The sequence below is a fragment of the Pelodiscus sinensis genome, chromosome 2 (assembly GCF_052426305.1).
Source record: "Pelodiscus sinensis isolate ZL-2025 chromosome 2, ASM5242630v1, whole genome shotgun sequence".
Lineage (NCBI taxonomy): Eukaryota > Metazoa > Chordata > Testudines > Trionychidae > Pelodiscus > Pelodiscus sinensis.
This window is the reverse complement of record NC_143053.1, coordinates 153963144-153985757: the sequence shown is the minus strand read 5'-3', so window position 1 is coordinate 153985757 and position 22614 is coordinate 153963144.

Sequence of the window (22614 nt, the reverse complement as noted above, 5' to 3'; positions counted from 1 at the left end):
GAAGACCGACATGGAGGAGAGACCTGAAAATCCTGTTTTATGATGGGCTAATTGGCTAGTCATATATATAGTAGCCCAATGTCTGTGACTCTGTAACTCTGAAATGCTGGTTGTTCCCTCTGGGCGGCGTTGTTGCCTCCCTGGCTGTTCCCTCTGGGAGGCACAGTTGCCTGAGTCACGTCCTTCGCCTCCCATCATGGCACTCGGCTGACTTCTGCGCTGCTCAGCCAGGCTGCTGCGGGGGAGCAAGCGGCGCAAGCGGCGTTTGTGCGCCGCGGTCCCCTTGCAGCGTGGGGGAGGCGAAGGGGGGTGGGGCGGTGATGTACACAGCCAGGGGACGGGGCCTGGGCGAGAGTGCATCCCCAACAGAGACAAAGAGGAGGGCGGAGGAGAGTGGAGGAGACAGAGAGGAGACAGAGAGGAGAATAGAGGAGAGCGGAGAGTGAGAGAGAGGCAGGAGGGGGAGAAAAGAAAGAGAGAGACAGGATGCAGAGGAGAGCTGAGGGGGGAGGAGGCAGTAGGAGGAGGAGAAAGAGAGAGAGACGGAGCGAGAGACCGGAGGCTCAGGAGAGAAGATTGAGATAGAAAGGGAATAGGATGTGGAGGAGAGACCCAAAAATTCCTCCTTATGAGGGGCTAATTGGCTAGTATATATTATAATACAACCTGCCCCCAAAATTACAAATTAAACCAAAACCATTTCCCAACACAAATATTTTGAGACCCCAAAGTATATTTTTTTCATAATTTTCCTTCTCATAGAATTTTGAATTTTTCAATAGTCGTTGAAAAATTAGTTCAGAACAAAGCTAGATTTCAAAACCTTGAAATCTTTTGAAAAACAGAACTTCTACCCTCCACACAGATCTAATATTTAATGGCCAACCACACTGAATACATGCCAAGCTGTAATATAAGCAGAAGATAAAGTTCAACTTTTGTGAATTTAGAAAAGCCCAGTGTATGTCTGTTTTTCTACCTTTGGCTCAGTTGATCACCAGAGTATGACAGAATTTGGATACTGGACTGATCTATCTAGTCTACTATTCTCTTTTTAACAATGCCCATTACCAGATGTTTCAGAGAAAGGTGATTCCCGCATCAACCAAAGTAGTGCCTATCAAATTATGGAGACATTTTCCTTACTGGCTTCATCAGAAGATACATTTATGATGCAGATTTTGACGTTTGATTTTCCTTGTATAATTGCTGCAAAAGTTATTAATGGTGATAAAAGGATCTAATACTTTACATCTTGCGAAATATACCCTTGATAACGTGCTACAACACTGAAGTCAGCAGCATTATTTCCTTTAATTTTTTAATGTTTTTTCCAGCTCACTGCATGTATATTATAGCCTTCATTATGTGGCATACCTGAAGCAAACTATTATTTCCTCTTTTTTCCCTGACTGAAGCACATAAAGCAGCAGTCTTCAATGAGCTACCAGCAATTACTTCTAGATCTTTTACCTTTGAGAAAAGTGCTTGTTCACACACATCAGCATACATGAGAAGTTTAGATTATTCTCTCCCATACATTACCCTGCATTTATCGAAGTTAAATTGCACCTGCCAATCTACTTGTTTAATTAGGTCCTTGTGGATTTTCTTATGTACCTCCTTCACTTTTTTATTAAACTCAGTATTACTGTGTCATGGTCAAATGTCATCAAGTTGCTATCTATCGTCTTCAAGTCACTAATAAATATTGTCCAAAAGTGGTTCCAATACTGATTTCGGTACTTTAACTTGTCTACACTTTGGTAAACAGCCTTTAATTACAGCTCTGTCTCTTGGTGCTTAGCCAGTTTTTAACTGGAGACAGGATTTATACCTGCGCTATAATAGAAATTTCTTCTTGCAAGGGGACCTCCCTAAATCTCTGTAAAAATTTAGGTGACATATACCAGATCTCCATCTTTCCACTGTTTTAATAACTTTTTGAAATAACTTCAGAGGCATAGTGAGGACTGTAAGCTGAAACTATATGGCTGCTTTGACCACATACTTGTATTTCCAAATCTAAACATATTTTTCTGATTACTCTAAATCAGTTTCTTTGAATCTGTGGTATTAATTATCCATCTGTAAACCCCAATGTCACTTTTGGCTCTATTTTGGAAAACAGGCACCATGACAGTGATTTATACTAGGCAGGAAAAGTTGCTGTTTTAAGGCATACGCTACATATGTTTGTCAGTAGCACTGCTAACTTTGAGTTTAGACCTTGTACAATTCTCATATGAACACCATCTGGTCCTGGTTATTTACTGATGCAGTTAAGTTTGTAAAATTACTCCATAATCTCTTCCTTAGAGAATTCTTCCTTTGTTATCACCACACCCAGATTCCCCATGAAGAGTTCTCTTGGGTTGGGGATTGCTCACATCACCGTGTGCTTCTAATAATTCATTTAGCTTTCCTGCAACCTTGTCCTCCTCCTCCTCCTTTTAATTGCTTTTTCCCTTTGATTCCTCTGTGTCTAGAAGGTTCATGGACAAGTGTGATCTGCTTGCTGCAAATGCATGTAAATGTTTCCTGTTCAGCATTGATCTTTGGTTATTTGTTTGTCATAATTTATTACAGAACACGTGTACTCTATATAGAACCATAGGTGTGGATGTAAATGTACTCAAGGCTTGGATGCATTAGGGATTGTTGCACTGGTAAAAATGCACTAGCAAAAATGTGGGGGGGGGGAGAGGAAGGGGGTTATGTAGTTGCATTCCCCCAGCCCCAAACTGTATACATTGTTGTTGTTTTTTGTCCTGTAGTAGTTTACCATTCAGATTAAAAAAATCCTATGCACCCGCAGTTGCTAACATGAGGAGCAAAGCCAACTGGAACCCAACAGCTTCGCTGATTTCTGCCCTTCACAGCATTTATCATGTATATGCAGCGAATGATGCAACAATACACAATGAGGGTAGCAAACTCTCCAGGCTTGTCCTGGAATCTCCAGGAATTAAAGATGAATCTTTAATTAAAGGATTCTCTCATGTGATGAAACCCCCGGGGGATATGTCCATCCAAAACTTCCATCTTCAGACTTAATCAGAGGCAATGCAAAACTGTTGATGGGATGGGTGTCACAATTTAAAGGTTTCGCCAGCCCCCAAAGAAACTCAAGTCACAGTCCCGCCTGGAAAATTCCTACCTCTTATCCTCAGTCTCCTCTTCCAGAAAACAGTGGCCTCTCCCTACAGCACCCAGTTGTTGTTGCTGCCTCTCCTCATGGGGTGCAGTTTGCATCTCACCCAGCCTCCAAGGTCAATTGAGTGGCATGGCACTGCCAGCTACTAGGCAGGGATGGTGCCTGGCAGCATCATGTGACCAGCCAGGCTCTGCTGTAAGTCAACAGGAAATCCATGCACAGGAATAGGGGTGGTTCCAGCTTAGCCCTGAGCCCCAGAGGCTGGGTAGTTTCCAGACATGGCTCTGAAGATCCTCCTAATGGGTGGCTCCTTCACATTAGTCACCTCGTGGCCCTGGTTAATTCCCCTCTGGGTCCCTGTGCAAGACCCGAACGAACTCTGGGACAGGCGCCTGGCCCCATGACAGGCCCAGCCCTGCAAGCCGTGGGCAGGCATGGAATTTGCTCCCCACACCTATCCCATTTGACTGGGCCGGAGGATCACTGTGGGTCAGTGCTGGCATGAACTGGTCCTACAAAAGGGAGGACAAAAGGGGCAGCTTGTTATTGCTGCTGTCTTTTGAAATAAGCTACATGGAAGTAAATCCAGTGTTTCTATATTTAGACAGTGTTTGTTCATCTCTAAAACCAGGGAGACACCATTAATAGTTGCACGCAACTGCTTGGTTTTGTTTATTGAAGAATTTGGTTTTTATGCTAATGTTGCTTTTTAAGTGGTAGCTGGTAAACATGTCAAGTGTAAGTTAAAACAAAAAATTAAGGTTGATTAAATAATGAATGTAAACTCTATTTGTGATTTCAAGAACACTGTAATTTAAGTACCACTAAAAAGCAGCAAATCTGGAAGTCAGACGTATGCCTATTATAAATAGTAGTAAGCCCCCTGCTGTCACGCCTCCTCCCCTGTTATGGAAGTCAAACTATGCCTATGTGCAAATAGTATCACTACATTGCAGTGGTAGGACTTACTCTGCACTGAACATTTAAGGTTATATAAGGGCATTTTAGGCATAGGAGGAAGCATAGCAAGATGGATGGGAGAAGGAAGAGAAGAGGGAGGCAGTCTGTGAAGAGTGCAGATCTCTCAGAGAGCAATGCTGGTTGACCACAGATAGTGTGTCATAGGCAGGGACAAAACAGGGAGGACTTCCCTAGTGAGCCCAAAGAATGTGAGATTTCTGTGGAAGCAGGTGCAAAGCGAGGGAAGGTAGTCATAAATGGGGAGATGGGGAGTTTGCAATCGGTATTTTTAGCTAGATGAGGGGTGAGCAAAGTAAAGGATGGAAAAGTCAGAAAGATCTTCCAGTAGGCTTCTTAGCAGATGTGCAACATGCTTCAGGTGTCCTACGACCCTGGATTCATCATCGCATTTGGATCACTGGTTGGATCATGAGTGGAGGGAGACTAGTTAGGCACAGACAAGGGCAGTGGCACTGGAAATAGGCAGGAAGGGACAGGTACCTTGGCAATGTTATAAAGTAAGCAACAGGATTTAGCTGCATTAAGCAGTGCAGGGTATCAGGCAATATATTTTCAGCAGCTCACAGAAAACAAAACATACTGAGTACTTTTCAAAAGATGGGAAAAACATGGATAAATATTTCATGGGCACACAGGGGAGCTTCCCCTGGGAAATTACTTATTTTGGTGTAATTTACTTAGCCTTCTCCTATTGGAGACACTGGAAATATTCCCACTGGTACCAATGGGAATAGGAGTGGTCCCACACTGCTCCCGAAGCTCAGACCATTTCAGCCAGGGAAGGCTGGAAATGTGACTTTGTTGCTGATAAGAGACATACACCGGTCACCCTACCTGCTCATTGAAGCTAGGGCTATGCTACCGCGGAGGGGTGGGGGGTGGGGGTTTCAGAAGAAGATATGAAAATCGCACTCGCATTTGCATATCTTCTTCTGATTCTTTTTGCGGCAGAGGTTTTTCCAATATTTGGCCCCATGTAGAAAATGCCAGAAAAATCCCCCTTTTAAAGACCCTGTAAACCTCGATTTATGAGGAATAAGGGGTCTTGCGAAAGAGGGTTTTTTTCCCCAACATTTGGCCCCATCTACACAGGGCCAAATCTCGGAAAAACCTCTTCGGTAAAATGAATCGGAAGAAGATATGCAAATGCGAGCGTGATTTGCATATCTTCTTCCAAAAAAAAATGGCAGTGTAGCTGTAGCCTGAGAGAGGGACAGAGGATGGAACTGGATGGCCCTCTTACCCCCTTTTCCTTCCCTCAAGAACTCAAGGTAGAATTTGGCAGTTGGCCTAACGTCTCTTAGCAACTGGATGGCTGGGACCATGGTTACAGGCTCCTAGGACTGAGCTCAATTTAGACATAGATGTGCAAAGATGACTGCAGAGCCACAGACCCTGGGATAAATTTGCAGAAGACTGGGCTCCTAACTCAGGAGCAGGGCCATCCCAAGGGGGGCGTGGGTCCTGAGACACATGCCCTAGTGCCCCAAGCATGTGATGCAGGACAATTCCCCTGCCACAGGCCCTGTCCTTGCCCCACTTCACCCCTCCTCTAAGCCCTGTCTCCACTCCATCTCCTTGTCCCTCCCTTGAGCAACACGGCCCGGGGACTATGGGAACCTGGCACATAGGACAGTTGGGATGGCTGCCCCAGGGCCCCCAAAACCACAGGACCTGGGGAAGCTGTCCCCATGAACAGGATGGCTCTGCTCAGGAGTATGTATCTGGGATACAATATGTCAGTATGGAAGTTTATCAAGTCTTGATCTTTCCATCCTTTTTTCTTTTGCCTAGTGAAACATGCACAAAGCTAAAGATAATTTCAAAACGTACTGACTTAAATGCACAGTCCCTATCCCTCCTCACTGTGGTACAGAAATTAGAGGCAGGCTGATAAAAATCAAAGACACATGGCCAAGGTACAAAGAATGTTCTGTATAAAAGCATGTTTGAATAAAGAAAGCATTCCAGAAGAAAGATAAACTGTTCTTCTTATATCTGATGTTCCTTTTTGCTCTCTAGCTATTCTTCAATAGACCAGAATTAAAATCACTTACAGAAAAAATATCTCTTTCCTTTCTTTGAACACCACTGGGACAAAGCTCCAAGCAGCTGTGACTTACACTTCACACGTGGTACTGTCAGAGTGCCATGCATTTCCCAGCAAGACCTATGAATACTTGCATACAACTTTCTGCCCTAGGATATTCAAGGACCTTACAAACAGCATTTAACCCTGTAACTTAACTCCGGTCATCTGAAGAAGTGGGCCGTGCCCACGAAAGTTCATGATACCATCTACATGTTTTGTTAGTCTATAAAGTGCTACCAGACCATTTGCTTGCTGTTTTTTTTCCTGTAACAGACTAATTCGGCTACCCCCTGAAGCTCCTGTAACATCTGTTCAGGAGCGGCCCAAGGTCGGCTGTTGCAGCTGGTGCCCCGGGTGGAAGGCGCAATTGGTGCCCCCGCCTGCACGACTGTCAATGGCCATGACGTAATCACAGGGTGCCCGGGCCGGTGGCACCCTAGGCAACTGCCTAGTTTGCGTAGGCTCACGGGCCACCCCTGCATTTGTTAGACACAAAAAGTTGAAAAGCCCCATTTTAGGAGGGGGGCTCTATAGAGGAGGGGCATTGATATTTGACTTTAGACACCCAGAGCATAATTGCCAGTGATTTTTATCTCAAGAAGTGGGGTTGTGCCCACAAAAGCTCATGATACTATCTACATGTTTTGTTAGTCTCTTAAGTTGCTTCTAGGCTATTCATTGTTTAAGTTTTTCCTGTTACAGACTAACTCAGCTACCCCTCTGAAACTTTCAGTGGAGTTGTGGGTGATAACTCTGAAAACTGGTTTCAAGCAAGTGAAGTTGGGCAACCAAAGTTAGAGTTCACTTTCTATCAAACATGGAGCCAAAAGGCCTACCAAAGGACCCATAGGCAGCCTCCAGAACAGACTGCAGAGATGCTGACTCTCACTTGCATCAGCCACAGGACCATTCTTCCTTTGTATGTATGATAAACCTGATGTGAGATGTACAGCCCTTAGGCAGGAGGTTCTTAGCTGAGATGGTTCCCAGTGCCCCTGTAAGCAATTGGTTTCCTTTTTAAGCTGCTGTGGACCAGTTCTGGCAGAAAACTCTTCAATGCAGATAAAGCTGACAACTCCAGAGATTACTCTGAAGGGATGTCATGGCAACAGACTTACTACCACTGCTCCTTTGTACCCCCGTGGTTGCCATCACAACCTTCTCCTTACTGCCATGCCTCTTTGCTTTAGCTGCAATGCACCACTCCCTAAAGATTTGGTGTTCTGGCTGATGAGGCTGCTCCTCCGCACTTCAGAGCTTTGGCGTGACTCCTTGCAGATTTTGGAAGATCCTGATGCTGTTTCAATACAACTGCTTTCCTGTTCTATAGTCCTGAATAGTTGATCACGTTTCAGGTGGCGATCATCTTTGCTAGGAGTGCTCTAGGCATCAGTTGGTTCCTGCCTCTACTAGCTGTGGACTCCAAAGTATTAGTCTTCCCTTTAAACAATGATGTTCCAAAGCAGCAGCTCCTAATTTTTAGTGGAAACTTGAGTTGCTGAGAAGCTCCAGTCCCTAAGAAGGTTCTCAGGGAGTTGAGCAGTGCCAGTCCCTCAGGGGACCTCTACAAATCACAGATGACCAACGCTTCTACAGTTGATCTTCTGGGGTTCAATTTAGCAGGTGTAATATAGATCCACTAGATTGAACTAAAAGGGTGTCCCTGTCAGTGCTGGTACTCCTGCTCCTCATGAAGAGCAAGAGAAGCCAACAGGAGCATTTGCTCTGTGGATGGTGCAGAAATGTGATGTAAGATACGTCGACTGCAGCTACGTAATTTCCATAGCTGGAATTGTGTATCTTACTTCAACCTTCCTATATAGTGTAGACCAGACCTCAGTGAGTAACCAGATTATTAAGATGATAAATTGCTCTGGTCCATGCAGCTTCCCATTTTCCTCCCGGCTCTTAAAATTGGAGATATGCCCAAGTCACAACATCTGATTTTCAGCCCCACCAAACTCTTAAATTCAGGATGTTAAAAAAAAAAAAAAGAGAAGGTGGAGGGAGGGAGTTGGTTTTGTATATTATAGAAATAGGGGTTAGCCATGACATTTGGAAGCAGAACTAAATTCAGAACCCTCTAAGATATAAGGGTATGTCTACACTACCACCCTAGTTCGAACTAGGGTGGTTAATGTAGGCAACCGGAGTTGCAAATGAAGCCCGGGATTTGAATTTCCTGGGCTTCATTTGCATATTGCCGGGCATCGCCATTTTTAAATGTCCGCTAGTTCGGACTCCGTGCCCGCAGCTACACGCAGCACGAACTAGGTAGTTCGGATTAGGCTTCCTATTCCGAACTACCGTTACTCCTTGTGGAACGAGGTGTACCGGTAGTTCAGAATAGGAAGCCTAATCCGAACTACCTAGTTCGTGCCGCGTGTAGTCGCGGGCACGGAGTCCGAACTAGCGGACATTTAAAAATGGCGGCGCCCGGCAATATGCAAATGAAGCCCGGGAAATTCAAATCCCAGGCTTCATTTGCAACTCCGGTTGCCTACATTAACCACCCTAGTTCGAACTAGGGTGGTAGTGTAGACATACCCTAAGACTATTCAGGTGTGAGTTTTTGGTTTCTGCCCATCCCAACTTAAAATCTGATTTCAGTTGATAGGGAAAGAAATAAGAAAATCAAGTTGTAGACAAGACACACCAGTTGCTCCTAAAGCCACTGGTAGCCATTTCTTGTAATTTCCCTGTGACTAATAGAGTTTGAGGCAAATATATAATTCTGGTGACTTTGCCCATAGTTCATTTTCAAGTTGGCCTATTTTAGCTTTCAGCACTTCATTTTCTCTAAATAGGCCAGTTGATGCATTACCTTTATCTCCAACTGGTACTCATATATTAGTGATTTTAACCATCTGATCCCCCATTGAGAGTCCAGTTGTTGAAATATTTGATCAAAACCGGAAACAGTTACTTCTGAGCATCAAATCTCTGAGTCATCCAGTCATCTCTTTGAGCAAACATTTCAGCGAGTCTCAGAAATCAAACACTGTAGTGGCTGCCTGAGTGGATGCTGCTTCCTTTGAAGCAACAGGTATTCCTGGATGAGTTTGTTGTTAAAGCACGGGTTCTGATCTCACAATATATTTTCCTTTCTAAATAAAAAGATCAAGGCCAGATTATCCACTTGGTTACACTGGACTCATTAAAGTCTCACATATGTAAAAACTAGTGGCACAGAGTGGGCATTGTGTCCTAAAGCACACTGCCGTTTCCATTGTAATCACAAGAGAACATGGCATTGAGCCAGTGAAAACTTTCTTAGTTGCCCTTCCTCAACTTGTGCATCTCAAACTTACACATTGTACTCTTGGGGCAATTCTTACACCAAAAAAATTTAAATTTTTGCACACATTTTCAAATTCTGCATATATTTTATTTGTCAAGATAACACAATGTGATCATACCAGTTTCAATTATTTTTGGTCATGTATTTCAAAATACTGGCCAGGAAGCATGTCTGAAACCATACAGACAACACAAAGGATCCAGGAAATATTTCATGACAAATGAATTCATAGACATATGAATACAGAACTAATGAACAATAATGCATTTAAACTACGGTACAGAACTATATCTCCCGTACCCCTCAAAAGCAGCACAAAGGCTTGGGAAAGACAGAGGTAATGGAGGAGCTGAGCGGAAGTACAGCAATTGCTGGGAAAGTGCCTGTGTGTGAAGCTGGAGGGTTGCTGTGTATGGGTGAGGGAAGTAAGGAACAGGATTTTGGGGAGCGCAGGGAGGGATTGTTAGGGTGCTTCCCCCATGCAGACTCCAGTTGATGCCTGGCTTCTCTCATTCAGTCAGGTACATGTGCCCACATTCCCGTGTGGCCCTACACCCCCCCACTCTGTTCCCATTTGTCTCTGTGCCCCAATCATCCACTATCCCTGTGTGGCCTTAGAACCCCTTCCCATCCCATATCACCCTGCACCTTCACTCCCACTGATCCCCTGCTCTAGTCATAGGGTTGCCAGGTGTCCAGTTTTGAACCGGACAATTCAGTATTTGAGCTTTCTGTTTGGGAAACAAATTGAGAAAATATAAATGTCCGGTATTTTCTAAATAAGATGTAATGTAGATTGTGATGTAATGTCAAGTGTGTCCGGTATTTTTGTTGAAACCATCTGGAACCCTACTAGTCTATCCTCCCCCACTAGCCTTTATGAGTCCCTGTCTGACACCTCAGAAGCCCCATCTTGTCTCCTGATCTGGCCCAACGGGCTCTGTGAAGAAGGCTGGTTCTTTCTCTTCCCTAGCTGGCTGGGACCAACTGCTCTGATCTATTGCCACAGTGCCCTCAGGTGGGCAAAAGGCAGAACGGCAGAAACTTTCCAGAAGAAACTTTTTTTCTGCCTAAAAAATTAAATATGCCCACGTGCAATGGTGCAGATTTCCCCCAGGAATAACGTTATAAGTGTGAGTTATAAAAGCGGACTAAGATGACAATCACATGGGTTATCTACTGTCAGCTCATAGAAAAACACATTTACACAAATACACTTTTAGGTATTAAAAAAAATCACCTACCCCTACTTGTGAGAACATTTTGACCAGTGGGCCCAAAATTAGACGACACATGAATCTATCTAATGAACAGAAAATGCTTGCCTCTCACAGATTCTGATGCACGGAGGTACTTAAAACTTATCTAACTTACAGTATCTGAGTACTGTAGTTCCATTGATTACTCCAGGACCTAATGTCAGATATTTGCTGAATCAGTGTCATAGGATACATTTCATATGCAAATATTAAAGGGTCCTGTACAGTTGAATGAGAACTCTATTTCTAATTTTACGCATGAGAGCACTGAAGCGCAGAAGGTTTAAGTGGCATTCCTAAGGCTGTTGCAGAGCAAGAAAATAGCAGAGTTGGGAAGAGAACTCAGGTGTCCTGCCTCCCAGTTCCTTGTCTCTTCAACCATCAGAGTGTAGGTGAATAGCAGTGGCACATGAATGACTGGGCCTATGCCTAGGGGACCTGGTCAATGAGGGAGACCCAGAAAAAAAATCCGCTCCCAGCAGCAGAAGCCCAGATACCAGGCCAGCAGGTAGTCTGGGGAACACCTTATATCTGGACCCTGCTCTGCAGCAGCAGTAGCAGCTGCTGGACAGGGGAAGCTCCTCCAGCCGCCTCCAATATCATCCACATCGCAAGCAGAAGCTGCCAAGTGGGGCAGCTGCTCCCCAGAAACCCTTGACTCTGTCCCTGGCAGAAGCCCCTGGATGGGGGAAGCCACTTCCCAGCAGCCCCTATCTCCATCCCTGGCAGAAACACCCACGTGGGGAAAGCCCCAGTGACCCCCCCCCCCCCCTTCCCAGCAGAAGCTGTGCTAGGGCAGGTGGAGCCGGGGTAAAAGCACAGTTGAAAAGAAAACTGTCTTCTACTACTTATTTTTATAGATGCCCTAGATTTAAAGTCATTACATCTTCTCGGGGAATAAACAGCCAGCTAGGCTTGAGCTGTTATTGCCTTTTATACTTAGTGTACAGAAAGCTAAACTAGCTGAACCAGTTGGAAATTCTAAACATCTTGAATAGTGGCAGAGAGAATAATCTGGGGGGGAGGGGGGGGGGGAGAGGGAGGAGGCGAAGAGGCTGAAGTGATCTTCTTAGATCTTCTTGCCTTGTATATTCTTTCTCCAATCCTGGTTAGGAACTAGCTACACACATTTCTCTTTTACTCCTCTTATACAGGTCAGAACTCTCTATCATCCATCCCACCATAGTGAAGACACATCAACATTTGCATATTTACTATATACATGTAGTCCACAGAAAATATCCCCTGCTGCCCACCACTCTCCTGCAATTATGTGAGGTGTGTATCAAGGGCCAGGGGAGGCTGAACATCCTCAAACAGCCCTTCGTCCCCCCATCTATGCACCACTCCCAGGCCTCCTCCTGTTTTTTGGTTCTCTGCTGTAAGCAGTTCTGCTCTTATGGCTAGGGCCTTGGGCTAAGCTAATGGAGACCAGCTGTCAGCCTGGCAATCTGGTGCTATGTCTACACTGGTGCGATCTTGTGCCAGAGCTATGCAAATGAGGCTAAGCGTGGAATATCACCGAACCTCATTTGCATATCTAATGAGCCGCCATTTTGTGGAAGAGGCTCTTGTGCAAGAAGGAGCTGTCTACACTGCCCCTTCTTGCGCAAGAAAAACCCTCTTGTGCAATGCCACTATGCTGATTATTTTCAGGAATAATGACATTGCGCAAGAAGGTTTTTCTTGAGCAAGAAGGAGCAGTGTAGACAGCTCCTTCTTGCACAAGAGCCTCTTTTGCAAAACTGGCGGCTCATTAGATATGCAAATGAGGCTCAGCGATATTCCACGCTTAGCCTCATTTGCATAGCTCTGGCGCAAGATCGCGCCAGTGTAGACATAGCCTGGGTGTGGTGTTTTAGATGCTGCGTGTATTATTAGAACTGGGAGCACTGGCTGTTGGGAATCTGGAAGCACAGGAAACAGGAAGGAGGGGGGAGGAGATGGGCCAGGCCTGAGTGAGAGCTACAGAGGGGAGCAACAGCAGCAGCAGCAGCAGCTTTATAAAGAGGTTTCACCTTTGACAAATAAAGGCCTGTTGAAGTTTGTCTCTGGGGTCAGGGTGGGGGCTATGATGTCCACCTTCCCAGCACTGTGGAGCTGGGAACACTTGGGCAGCCTAAGGTATGGGAGGCAGGGAGGGTAGCTGGTGGCCCTGGGTGGGGGGAGGGAGGTCTTAGGGTTCTCATGGGAGGGGCAGGAGCTCAGGCAGAAGAGGCAAGCTGGGCTGGTGGCTAGCCTCCCCGAGGTGCCTAAGGTTCATCTACAGCTTCTGCCTGCAATCCATTCTAGTGTCTCTATGCTTTTTATATAAAGCTAGAAACACCACGCTGTCTTAAATCATCCTCTCAGTGCAAGTTAGTTACTCTGCTAGGCAGAGATCCATGCTGGTGTTGTCATCGCTACAAATACAAACACACAAAAGTTCATCTCACTCTTTCCACCCAATGTACAAAAGAACCCATTTTGGAAAGAGCATAGAGGATACCTGACAGTACTGTGTATTGCTTTAAGTATTAACAGTTTGAAATTTTGGAAAAAGCAGTTCTGACATTTATCTACATTATACAATGATGGACAATGTGGTGGGGTAGAAGGAAGAGTTAAGGCTATTCAGTGGAAGAGATTTTCCCAAATTTCATTTTTTTAAAAAACCCACAACATTCTAATAATGTTCTTTTAAACGACTTGTATTTCCAACATAAACTTAATTTTGTTTTATGGGGACTGGAATTTGCAGGACAAAATGAATCTCAAAGATGGCACATAAAAAATTCAGAGATTTGATTGAAGGTTTGACTCAGTTTTTGTATTATCTGATATTTCTTTACTTCTTCATGCTAGGCACTAGTCTTCACTGAATAACCACATAATCTTATTGATGTTGCTTCCATCTACCTTCTACTGACACGCATCAGTGTGTGCTCTTCCATGTAAAATAGATTCACCTAATCTCTGAAAGATTGCTCCATAACCAGCTCCTTTTGACCAAGAAGGCTTTGTCCTAACTCATAGTTCATCCTGGGTTTTGAGATCTTCATTGTCCCAGAAGAGTGCAGTCATTCATACACTGTACTTTGGTCTTTGATGTAGCAGGGCCTTGATTGCTTAGAAAGGCTTTGATTTTGTGCTCATCCTTCTTTTCTTTACTTCCTCTTTTCTTGTTACCCCCCTCATTGTTATGTTTGGAATTAATCCCTGGTTCCCCAAAGAAATCTGTATGTAAAAACCCTTGTATTTGCACAATCCATATACAGTACAGGATGAGGGCCTTAGTTTGTAAGTTTTTCAGGGCAGGGATCATATATCCATTGTGATTCTCCTAGCACACTTGGGGTATGTCTAAACTACATGGCTCCATCGACAGAGCCATGTAGAATTGTTTAGTATCAGAGGGGTAGCCGTGTTAGTCTGAATCTGCAAAAGCGACGAGGAGTCCTGTGGCACCTTATAGACTAACTGAAGTGTAGGAGCATAAGCTTTCGTGGGCAAAGACCCACTTCGTCAGATGCATGTAGTGGAAATTTCCAGAGGCAGGAATAAATATGCAGGCCAGGATCAGGCTGGAGATGATGAGGTGGATCCAATCAAGGAGGATGAGGCCCACTTCTAGCAGCTGATCTGGAGGTGTGAATTCCAAGGGAACAGAAGCTGCTTTTGTAGTTAGCAAGCCATTCACAGTCTTTGTTTAATCCAGAGTTGATTGTGTCAAATTAAAGATGAACTGTAGCTCAGCAGTTTCTCTTTGAAGTCTGGTCCTGACCTACCGACCGCTATACTTACCTGCATGCCTCCAGTTTCCATCCCGGACACACCACACGATCCATTGTTTACAGCCAAGCACTGAGGTACAACCGCATATGCTCCAACCCCTCAGACAGAGACCTACACCTACAAGATCTTCAACAAGCATTCTGTAAACTGCGATACCCACACGAGGAAGTGAGGAGACAGATTGAGAGAGCCAGACGTGTACCCAGAAGCCTCCTGCTACGGGACAAGCCCAAGAAAGAAACCAACAGAACACCACTGGCCATCACCTACAGTCCCCAGCTAAAACCTCCCCAACGCATCATTAGTGATCTACAACCCATCCTGGACAATGATCCCTCGCTTTCACAGGTCTTGGGAGGTAGGCCGGTCCTTGCCCACAGACAACCCGCCAACCTGAAGCATATTCTCATCAGCAACTACACACCGCACCATAATAACTCGAACTCAGGAACCAATCCTTGCAACAAACCTCGGTGCCAACTCTGCCCACATATATACACCAGCAACACCATCACAGGACCTAACCAGATCAGCCATACTGTCACTGGTACATTCTCCTGCACATCCACCAACGTAATATATGCCATCATGTGCCAACAATGCCCCACTGCTATGTACATCGGCCAAACAGGACAGTCCCTACGTAAAAGAATCAATGGACACAAATCTGATATTAGGAATGGCAACATACAAAGACCTGTAGGGGAACACTTCAATCTTCCTGGACACACAATTGCAGATTTAAAAGTAGCCATCCTGCAGCAAAAAAACTTCAGGACCAGACTTCAAAGAGAAACTGCTGAGCTACAGTTCATCTTTAAGTTTGACACAATCAACTCTGGATTAAACAAAGACTGTGAATGGCTTGCTAACTACAAAAGCAGCTTCTGTTCCCTTGGAATTCACACCTCCAGATCAGCTGCTAGAAGTGGGCCTCATCCTCCTTGATTGGATCCACCTCATCATCTCCAGCCTGATCCTGGCCTGCATATTTATTCCTGCCTCTGGAAATTTCCACTACATGCATCTGACGAAGTGGGTCTTTGCCCACGAAAGCTTATGCTCCTACACTTCAGTTAGTCTATAAGGTGCCACAGGACTCCTCGTCGCTTTTGTAGAATTGTTTGTTCGGCAAAGGGAAATGAAGCCGCAATTTAAATAATCACGGATTCATTTAAATTTAAATGGCTGGCGCGCTGAGCCGACAAACCGCTGATCAGCTGTTTGTCGGCTCAGCATGCTAGTCTGGACACTCCTGTGCCGACATGAAAGCCCTTTATCAACCTCCCCGGTAAACCTCATCCTACGAGGCATAACGGGGAGGTCGATAAAGGGCTTTCAGGTCGGTGCGGGAGCGTCCAGACTAGCTCGCTGAGCCGACAAACAGCTGATCAGCTGTTTGTCGGCTCAGCCCAGCAGCCATTTAAATTTAAATGAAGCCACGATTATTTAAATCGCGGCTTCATTTCCCTTTGCCGATGAGCCTAATTTACATGGCTCCATTGATGGAACCATGTAGTTTAGACACACCCTTCGACACAGCAACAGCATAATAATACATTTCAATTTATTCCCCCTATCCCTACCAGAATAAAAAGGGTATTGTTAAGATATCAGTTTTGTCAAAAATAAACCTCGCCCAGCACCAAACCCAAACAACGTTGTTCTGCTCAAATGCAAAGAAGACAGTTTTGTGTTAGCGTTCATATTAATTTTCACATATTTAATGTTATGCATACCTGAAATGTGTCACATAGTTCTCTGGCTATCGCAGGATCCAGTATGCACCCTTGTAACACCCTTGTAAATATTTTTGCACTTCTGGTTTTCCTATTTCCTGACTACACAGATTTCATGGTTTACTCTAACCAGGAACAAAACAATGTTAAAAGTATTTGTATATTTATGCTTCTGCCCAGACCCATGTAGTAACTAATAATTTCAAGTTTAATTTCCCAGGACCATTTCTGTTTCTGCAATATCCTAATTACATTTAGTTGAGTAGAGTACAACAGCTAGAAGTGGCCAGAAATCTGGCTTAGGATGTTTGCAATATTTTCCCTTATATCCTCTTAACAGTCACAGTCTCTCTGTGTGTTGATGGAACATCCATGTTCAGGACACAAGGAACAATGTCTATTTTGGGTAATTGCCACCTAGTCTCCAAGGGAACAAGAGAGAACGTTCCACTTTCTTCTCCTATACAGACTAAAGTAAACAAATGGAACTTGAGAATCACTGAAAAACAATCCTCCTTCTGAAGGGACTGATTTACATGACAGCAAAGAAGATGCAAAAATGCTAGCATATCAGAATGAGAGCATTATCCATCAGCTTTATCCAAACTGACTGCAGAAGAGAAAATCATACAGTGGAGAATCATATTCTTATTTTTTTAAAAATCTTTATTTGATTTCACTAGCACATGTATGCATTTTTCAAACCACCTAAAATTCAAGAAATCCATCAAATCCATCTATTCACCTCCTACCAGCATTATTCCTTTAACTTGAGTCAGAGGACAATGTGTTTATTTGCTAAACAATGAAAAGTTAATCACTTTTGCTGTCATTATGTTGTCATGGTACTAGATTGCAATCATTACAAAATGAGTATTTAGAGGTAATGTGCTTTCCTGTTAGATATTAGTGTCTTAAAATATTCTGCACTTGTCCAGTTTAAGCATGTCACAGAGCTCTCACTAATTCCAAGTGATACTTGCCAAATTGGTTTTTGCCTTGCTGATAATTTGCTCATTGGAGCTTTGTCTCCTTCCATCTTAATGTTAAAAATGATAATGACCTAGATGTGCACAATGTCTGTTTGACAAACTTAGGGGCAAATCCTCCCTCCTTAGGGAAGTATGGCTGTCAGCTTGGTGCAGAAGTACTTTGTGCTGAGGTAGCTAGCAGATGAGGTCTAGAGAGTAATATTCCCTCTAGGCCACTCTGTGGTGGATATGCTGTAATTGCCTCTCCGGCTACTTATCATGGAAGTGAACGTCTGGGATCAAATGACACTACTTCTCCCTCAGTTTGTCTGCTCCTGGTTCCCTTTTGTAGAAATACGGAAGCAGCATTCATAGAATATTGATCTGCACTGTGTATGGACCCACTGTGTGGCATTCTGTCCTTCTAACCCAACATAGTGTGAGCATAACTGTTTTACACCCAGGAGTGAGTGGGAAATGGAGAAAGATGTCTCCTATTCATCCATTAGCCGTGTGTGTGGGTATTAAAGGGCAAATCTTTCTCCAGATTATTATACTCTGGACTGCAGGATACTGCGGTCATATAGAGGGACCCAGAGGCAATAGAATAATTTGGGTTGACGAAAGATACCTGTTCCAAATCCATGTGACTTTCCTCTGCAAACATATTTCTGGTTTACAGGGTGCAGAAGTGGGTAGCACTGAATTAAAGGAGAGGTGAGATTTTTAATTTGATTCTCAGGTCTCTTTCAGAGTTAGATACCAAACTGGAATGGGTCTATTTTCTAGTGAATGAGACACTTTCCCTCGTCACCTTGAAGGTGGAACATTCTGAATCATATCAGATACGACTTTTTGTGAGTTATTTTGGGATCAGTGGCTAGGAAGGCTTTTCAATCTCGAGGAGCAGCATGTTTCCAGTGCCAATGTGTAATTAAATGTAGAATTGATTTTAAAAGGTCAAACATCTAGACTGGATGTTAATGCTGCCCACAAAGAGCATAGCCTAAGGTGAGCAGACCGAGGCACCTGAGTACTAATTTGTCATACTTGTAGCAAAGGGGAAAGGATGCTATCCTAAGTTCCCAACCCTTCTGTGCTGAAGTATATGCTTCACACAAAAAGTCAATTAAAATGAAGATAAGAATGTTCTTAATACTTACCCAAAATGCCATGTGTCTTTCACTCTGCTAGGGGAAAAATGCCTCTGGGGAATGCCTGGAGACAACGCCCCCGCAAAGCAAAATGAGTTGGAGGAATGGCTGTTTTGACAACTCCCCCTTCTGGAATCTCTCTCTCAGAGCTCCCTAAGTGAGGCTTCTATAATTGCAAGTGGAATTCTAGCAGTCCACAGGGAGACTAAGCACTGTTGTTACTCTACCCAATAAGGCCTAAGCATGGGCGCTGGGTATCATGGGGTAAGGGACACTGCAGGCCCCATGCTCCTGGGCTGGGTTCGGGGGCACTGGCCTGGGGCAGGCAGGACAGAAGCAGTAGCCACAGGGCTTTAGGCTCCAGCAGGGAAAGGGCAGAAGGGAAGAGGGAAATATGGGGCTATGAATGGAGGGGGGTAGCAGATGTGGAATGGGCTAGCCTTCCCCCACTGCCAGTTCACCCATCCACCGCTCATGGGCCTAGGCAGATTCCCTCATAGATCTGGACACAACTGGTTTCTTACACTAGACGTTTAGGTCAAATGTAACCACTTTAGGACGATTTTCTAAACAACGTGTCCACAATACCAAGGAGTATTCCTTTTCACAAGGAGTAATAGACCTTTCAGGGTCGACTTTTGGGTAGTGCAGATGCAGCGCTGCGGAAGTCGACATTCTTGGCCTCCCAGAGGTGGCACACAGTGCTCCCTGTGACTGTTCAGGTCAAGACTTTCAACTTTGCTGCTCTTCAGGTGCACAGGAAAAGCCCCAGGAAAATATGAATTTCATTTCCTGTGTGGCCAGCATGGCAAGCAGACCTCAGGGCAGGCAGCTCACCTCAGTAATACACCTGACCATGAATGCCTAAGGTTACAAACAAGCTACAGCATAGAGCGCGCAGGAGACCCTGGACATCACTGCTGTGTGGGGAGAGGAATCAGTTCAGGCAGAACTACAAAGCAGCGAAAGAAACACTGATATCTATGCCAAGATCGCATAGGGTATGGTGGACAAAGGATATGCCAGGGACACCCAGCAGTGCTGCATGAAAATAAAGGAGCTCAGGCAGGGGTGCCAGAAGACAAAGGTGGTGAACAAATGGCATGGGTCATTGCCACAAACATGCCACTTCTGTGAGCAGCTGCATGGGATTCTTGGGGGAGAGGCATACCAGTTTCCCAAGCCAGTTTGTAGATTCCTCCCAAGAGACTCCTCTGGAAGCCTCAAACAGCAGCATGGAGGACAATGTGGATGGGGAAGAGGAGAATGGTCAGCATGGAAGCAGAGCATCCGATTTCACCGACAGCCAGGGCCTTTTTATAACTTCAGAGACAATCCCCTTTGCAAACACAGATGCTTGCCTAGCTGCAGGAGCTGCTGTTTGCAAACATTGTGTCACATGCTTTCAAAACCGGACTTTGCTGTGCCTGCCAACAAACTGAGTGAGTCCAGCTGCTCTCAGATCTCTGTGGTGTATCTGCCGCATAGTGGGCACCTAATAGCATCTCGCATGCCTAATGTCATGGACAGACATCCCTTTATACTAAGAGATTAGGTTCTGCCCCTCACTTTTCATTACAGTGGGTGCAATAGCAAGTCGGCTGCACACTCCCCCCAAGTTCCACTCCTTCAGCTGTGCGGCAACTGAAGGTGAAAACATACTAAGGACAACATGTTCAATGAGCAAATGCGATCTGCTCTCTGGGACAGGGTGTGATTAAGTGAGTGGAGGAAAATACTGCCACTTACTTCTCAACTGTCAGAGCAGATCTCATTCTGGTTTTCTTGTGCTTCGGGCGGGAGAGCAATTTGCAAACTTCCATGAAAGTGGCCATACTCATGCGAAAGTATTGCAGCCAATGCTGGTTGGCCCATAGCTACATAACTATACATGGTCTGTGCTTGTCTCACTGGCACCAGAACCAGAATTCCACTGTGTTAATAGGATCAAATGCTGCCAGCATCTGCCAGTAGCTTATCTCAAGGGCTTCACACAATAGTCTGTTCATGGCCTCCTCAGATTCTTCCTCATTCCAGTGGGCCCTGGCTAGGCTCCGGACATACTGCAGTGTAAGGCACATGGTGGTTGCTAGGATTGCTATAGAACTTTGCTGCTGAATGGGTTCCATGCTTGCCCTGCTATGGCATCTGCATGGATAACCAAGGAAAAAAGGGCGCTAAAAGATTGTTTGCCATTGCCTTCAAGAAGGATGGAAAGGGAGGAGATAAGTGTATTTATTGGATGCTGTCGACATGTACCCAGAGATACACTCTCCACTGTTTTGGGCCTCATAGGCACTGGGAGCATAGCCCAGAATGCAAAGGGGCAGCAGGAATTGTGGGAAAGCTACCTGCAGTGCATCTTTGTCAAATTAGATGGTAGCCACCTTCCTAGGGACGCACTGTGTCAAACTCTTGTGTATAGTGGGGATATGCACCTTGGACTTTCACAAAATCTGTTGCTAAAAATAGATCTTAATAAATTTGACCTTCAGCTCCCTAGACAAAGAGAGCTTGACTTTTTCAGGGGTGCTGAGCACACACAGTTCCCATTGACTGAAGGGAGAGATGCACGCATGGTACAAGGACTTTGGATCTTAGAAAAGCCAAGCCATCCTGGTTCAAAAGCTGTTTTGAAATATGACCAGCACACCTGGAAAGCTCAGTTTTGAGAGGATGTGAATTTTAAATTAATACATTCTATGCATTGCGTCTACAGCCTTTGCACATGCATGATCCTCCTGAGTTAAAAAAAGGAACCAGACAATTGAACATGGGCCACTGCCACAATAAACACCATTCCACTGGGAACTAACTGACTCCCTTGCTGGCAGCATCAGCATCGTGGGCAAGGATTAAAAAGGTCTGGAACCTGAATTACCCCCTCCTGCTCCCTGTCCAAAGGTGGTTTCTGATGGTTCATTTAGAGACTCCCTGTCAGGTAAGCATGGGGAAGCTTGCAGACCTTCTGCCTGTGATACAGACAATTTCAGGCTACATGCCAGCACTTTTCACAAGCCCTAAAGGCACACACCCAGCAATGTGCCACTACATTAATTTGTAGAATATTCCTTGTAATACTTTGCACACGGCTCCTTAATGAGCGAGTAAACAATTTTGTCACATTAACGGCACTTTTACAGCACACTCAGCTTGTAAAAGCACTTGTGCAGAGGGAAACAGCCTTCCATCAATTCATTACTTTCAACCAGACCCAGCCCTGTAGGGTTATTGGAAGGATTTGTGGCACATTATCTAAGTATTGCTAATTACAAACTAAGCTCTAGAGACATGAATCAAAACTTCCCTGCTACGATTTCCAATAATGGTATTAAACAAATGAGACATTTTGATCAAGCTTAGTAGTGTAGGTTGCAGCCAGGTGAAAGGCAAGACTTCCCTAACAAATAGAAATCAGGATCTTAATTATAGAGGAGCAATACTGATTGGCTTGTGATCTTCATTACAGCTATGTTGCTCCCATTAGGTCCAATCAGTTTAGGTTGTAAATTAGAGGTCCCATCCCGCATCTGTATCAGTCCATAGAAAACTCCAAATTGACTTCAATCATATAGGTTCAACCCCTATATTTTATGGAAGGGACAGAAATCTAATTTCTGCTAGGTCCATTCGGTCCAGGATTTTTCATACATTAGTAAAACTTGGGCATGTAAAATTATTATTATACATGTATTATTAGCATGTACAGGGGGGCCAAAGTTAGGGAGATACTGCACAGTTCTGAAAGCATTTTGATTCTCAGTAGGAGCAATGTTGTTTCTGCTAGTTTGTGAATCCTATGCTAGCTATGTCTTTTCCTTTCAGTTTCCAGAATGATTGCTTGGCTGTCAAGCAGAGAATCCTTATACAGGGCCAGTCTGAGCCATTTTAGTGCTTCGGACCCCAGGTGCGCGGCGCCTCCTCCAGGACGCGTGGCCCTGCCTCTAGGCACACGATGCATGTGCGGGCCTGCCCCTGGGACGCGCGGCCCCACCTCTGGGTGCATGACGCATGCGCAGGCCCACCCCCAGGGTGCGTGGGCAGATGCACGGTGCATGCACTGCCCAGTTGGCCGGGCCACCGCCGACGGAGCACAGCCCAGGGCTGCCCAGGGCGGCCTGCACCTAGCCATGCAGGGCACTGTGGCCACGGGAGGAAGGGCGCTGCTGGCTGGTGCTGTGGGGGT